This window comes from Oncorhynchus nerka, unplaced genomic scaffold (genome assembly GCF_034236695.1).
Source record: "Oncorhynchus nerka isolate Pitt River unplaced genomic scaffold, Oner_Uvic_2.0 unplaced_scaffold_1629, whole genome shotgun sequence".
NCBI lineage: Eukaryota > Metazoa > Chordata > Actinopteri > Salmoniformes > Salmonidae > Oncorhynchus > Oncorhynchus nerka.
The window spans coordinates 45,862-51,253 of NW_027039686.1; positions in this window are offsets into that span (position 1 = coordinate 45,862).

Below are 5,392 nucleotides of genomic sequence, written 5' to 3' on the forward strand. Positions count from 1 at the left end.
TTCTTGTTTTGTAGATTGTTGTACTTTCATCTTTATTAAAGATGTACAAAACTAACCAGCCTAGCCTCTCTTTCCCCAGAAGAAAACCGTTACATCCACAAGTCTGGTTCATCCTTGGGAGCAATTTCCAAACACCTGAAGGCACCACGTTCATCTGTACAAACAATAGTACACAAGTATAAACACCATGGTACCATGTAGCCGTCATACCGCTCAGGAAGGAGACGTGTTCTGTCTCCTAGAGATGAACGTACTTTGGTGCGAAAAGTACAAATAATTCCCAGAACAACAGCAAAGGACCTTGTGGAGAGGCTAGAGGAAACAGGTACAAAAGTATCTATATCCACAGTAAAACGAGTCCTATATCGACATAACCTGAAAGGCCGCTCAACAAGGAAGAAGCCACTGCTCCAAAACCACCATAAAAAAGCCAGACTACAGTTTGCAAATGCACATGGGGACAAAGATCATACTTTTTGGAGAAATGTCCCCTGGTCTGATGAAACAAAAATATAATTGTTTTGCCATAATGACCATTGTTATGTTTGGAGGAAAAAGGGGGAAAAGATGCTCAACTATGCATATAATTGACAAATCAAATCAGCTTTGGATAGAAAACACTGACGTTTCCAAAACTGCAAAGATATTGTCTGTGAGTGCAACTGAACTGATGTTACAGGCGAAACCCAGATAAAAATCCAATGAGGAAGTGCTGCATTTTTTTTAAACCGCCTCATGCCAATGACTCCTTATATGGCTGTGAATGAGCTACGAATGAGCTTACGTTTTCTACGTATTCCCCAAGGTGTCTACAGCCTTGTGACGTCTTTTTACGCATTTATGTTGAAGAATAGCCGTAAGGGACCACATTTAGCAAGTGGTCACATGGTGGCTCCCGCAGAAAATCTTGCGTAAATAGCTTCCAATAGCTTCTTATGAGAAACCAATTGCCCCAATGGATATATTATCCAATTGTTATGTGAAAAACGCCTTGAGGATTGATTCTAAACAACGTTTGCCATGTTTCTGTCTATTATTGAGCTAATTTGGGGAAAAGTTCGGTGTTGTAGTGACCGCATTTTCCGGTCGATTTCTCAGCAAAACGTGAAGAACAAATGGGAGCTATTCCGCCTACAAAAATAATCTTTTTGGAAAAAAGGAACATTTGCTATCTAACTGGGAGTCTCCTGAGTGAAAACATCCGAAGTTCTTCAAAGGTAAATGATTTAATTTGATGTGTCTCAATATATTTCATTTGTGATTTTCATGAATAGGAAGATTTTTGTAGGAAGATTTATGTCCGATGCGTTATCCTAATTCGTTTGAGGCTATGATTACGCTCCCGGATCCGGGATTGATAGTCGCAAGAAGTTAAAGCTTGGTCGCAAATGGGTCTTCCAAATGGAAAAAGACCCCAAGCATACTTACAAAGTTGTGGCAAAATGGCTTAAGGACAACAAAGTCAAGGTATTGGAGTGGTCAACACAAAGCCCTGACCTCAATCCTATAGAAAATGTATGTGCAGAACTGAAAAAGCGTGTGCGAGCAATGAGGCCTACAAACCTGACTCAGTTACACCAGATCTCTAAGGAGGAATTGGCCAAAATTCACGCAAATTATTGTGGGAAGCTTGTGGAAGGCTACCCAAAACGTTTGACCCAAGTTAACCTGTTACTCCTACCCCCTACTTTTTCAAACATTCTGTTAAAAATCGCGCAACATTTCAGCGCCCTGCTACTCATGCCAGGAATACAGTATATGCGAATGATTAGTATGTGTGGATAGAAAACACTCAGACGTTTATAAAACTGGTTAAATCACGGCTGTGACTATAACAGAATGTGCGTTTCTTCGAAAAGTGCAGGAATATCTGATCACTGAAAATGGAAAAATATATCAATGCGCCACTTCAACCGATTGATAACGGTGAACCACATTAAATGGGGCCGAGGTTGCAATTACCTACAGCTTCCACACGATGTCAACAGTCTTGTCATTTGCCTAGGCTTTGTTTCTTGGTCAAACGAACAAGAGACAGCCCATTTCTTCAGGTCTCCGACCGGATATTTTGGTTGAGATTTACCCGGACATTATTTCCAGACGTACAGCTATAGACTATACATCGCCTCGTGATCAATTTGATCGCTTATTAACGTTTACTAATACCTAAAGTTGCATTACAAAAGTATTTCGAAGTGTTTTGTGAAAGTTTATCGTCGACTTTTTTAATTAAAAAAAAAGACGTTACGTTATAAAACGCTATTTTTTTCGTTGATCACACAGTCTTCATAGATCGATATCTAGGCTATATATGGACCGATTTAATCGAAAAAAAGACCCAAGTGATGTTTATGGGACATCTAGGAGTGCCAACAAAGAAGATGGTCAAAGGTAATGAATGTTTTATATTTTATTTGTGCGATATGTGTAGCGCCGACTATGCTAATTATTTTGTTTACGTCCCCTGCGGGTCTTTTGGGGTGTTACATGCTATCAGATAATAGCTTCTCATGCTTTCGCCGAAAAGCATTTTAAAAATCTGACTTGTTGCCTGGATTCACAACGAGTGTACCTTTAATTCAATACCCTGCATGTGTATTTTAATGAACGTTTGAGTTTTAACGAGTGCTATTAGCATTTAGCGTAGCGCATTTGCATTTCCAGATGTCTAGATGGGACGCCTGCGTGTCAGGTAGGAGCAAGAGGTTAACCTGGCTTTTGGCGAGGGGTTCCAGAAACACTTTTTTTTTAAATAATTGTACACCTGTCTGGGAACGGGGTTCCCCGTTCCGCTAGCGGAACCCCTCGCCAACAGCCAATGAAATTGCAGGGCGCCAAATACAAATCAACAGAAATCTCATAAATCAAATTTCTCAAACATAGAAGTATTTTACACCATCAGGGACTGAGTAGGTGGCAGTTTACTCTGGGCACACTATTCATCCAAAAGTGAAAATGCGGCCCCCTATCCCAAAGAATTTAAACAATTTAAAGGCCATGCTACCAATGTATGTAAACTCCTGACCCACTGGGAATGTGATGAAAGAAATAAAAGCTGAAATAAATAATTATCTCCTATTATTCTGACATTTAACATTCTAAAAAATAATTTGGTGATCCTAACTGACCTAAAGCAGGGATTTTTTATAGGATGAAATGTCTGGAATTGTGAAAAACTGAGTTTAAATGTATTTGGCTAATGGATATGGAAACTTCCCACTTCAACTGTATATGTAGGTATAGTTATTTACGTGAGTCTGCATCAATAATAAACAGAGAGTAGCAGCAGTGTAAAAGAGGCAGGGAGGCAATGCAAATAGTCTGGATAGCCATTTGATTAGCTTACAAAAATAACGGCGAGCGTTAGAAGCCAGCCCTGCCATTGAAATGCAAGATGTGAAACTGAAGTTTTTTAGACTTCCAATATTCAATACAACAAAATAAGATTCAGAAGGATGGCCTTGTGAAACTACAGGACACATCAAGGCATATGTCATTTGGCCAGTGCATTATAAAATTGACAGTAAGGCAGTTGATAAGATGGTACATCTTTATGGTGTATTTGCTAATGGCATTTCATAGGAACATTCCATAGACTTGTAAAAATGTCCATCTGAACTGAATTATGAAACAATGATTCAAGTTGAGGGAGACAGTTAGTTACATAATATTTGACAGACATCACCCTGCAGTAGTCTGACCCAATCATATTGTTTGTATAGTTTGTTATTGTCTCAGATTCAAGAGGGACCTGTTTGCACTGACCTGCAAGGCTCTGTAATAATGACACTTACATCACTCTACCAATTAAAGGTGTCAAATTAAGAACACACACACGCATGCGCACACACACAGTCAGACACACACACACAAACACACACACAGTCATACAGACACACACAAACACATACAAACATCTAGTACACTGTAATTTCATCTCTCGAACCTTCACGATTCTCAAAGAGCATATTGCATCAACAAAACTCAACCTGTGCTCTGTGACTGATGTCACTGGCACAATACTGTAAGTGAACACCTCTTTAAATTATGTTAGTTTGACTTTAAGTTTCTCACACCAGAGGGTCCTGTTATCACCTGTATGCAAGGCTCTGGAATAATGAGGTCCAAAACTCTAAGGAATTCCACCAATTAAAGGTGTTAGAGACACAAACACTTTACTCAAGGGACCCAATAAGGCCCCAATAGAGCATAAACATTCAAAGTGACCTGATCAGAAACTCCACATCCTGCATGGAAAATAAACATCTTAATCAATTGTCCAAGACGAACGTTACTCTTGAACCGAGGCCGAGGGTGACACTGACTTTGAAGTACCAGGCAGGGCTACATCATTGTGAGAGTCTGACTCACCTCTGCTACACATTTGACATTTCAGTCATTTAACAGATGGGGTGGGTGATTTCTGAGGAGTAATTTCCATTTAGCCACTCTACCATAAAGGCCTGATTGGTGGAGTGCTGCAGAGATGGTTGTCCTTTTGGAAGGTTCTCCACAGAGAAACTCTGGAGCTCTGTCAGACTTACCTTTGGGTTCTTGGTCACTCCCTGGCCAAGGCCCTTCTCACCTGATTGCTCACTTTGGCAAGGCGGTCAGATCTAGGAAGAGGTCTTGGTGGTTACAAACTTCTTCCATTTAAGCATGATAGAGGCAACTCTGTTCTTGGGGACCTTATGTGCTGCAGAAATGTTTTGGAACTCTTCCCCAGATCGGTGCCATGATACAACGCTGTCTGTGAGCTCTACGGACAATTCCTTCAACCACATGGCTTGGTTTTTTTCTCTGGCATGCACTGTCAACTGTGGGACCTTACACAGTGGGAAGAACAAGTATCTGATACACTGCCGATTTTGCAGGTTTTCCTACTTACAAAGCATGTAGAGGTCAAATTTTTATCATAGGTACACTTCATCTGTGAGAGACGGAATCTAAAACAAAATCCAGAAAATCACATTGTATGATTTTTAGGTCATTAATTAGCATTTTATTACATGACAAGTATTTGAGACATCAGACAAGCAGATCTTAATATTTGTTACAGAAACCTTTGTTTGCAATTACAGAGATCATATGTTTCCTGTAGTTCTTGACCAGGTTTGCACACACTGCAGCAGGGATGTTGGCCCACTCCTCCATACTGACCTTCTCCAGATCCTTCAGGTTTCGGGGCTGTCGCTGGGCAATACGGACAGTCAGCTCCCTCCAAATACTTTCTATTGGTTTCAGGTCTGGAGACTGGCAAGGCCACTCCAGGACCTTGAGATGCTTCTTACGGAGCCACTCCTTAGTTGCCCTGGTTGTGTGTTTCAGGTCGTTGTCATGCTGGAAGCCCAGCCACGACCCATCTTCAATGCTCTTACTGAGGGAACTAGGT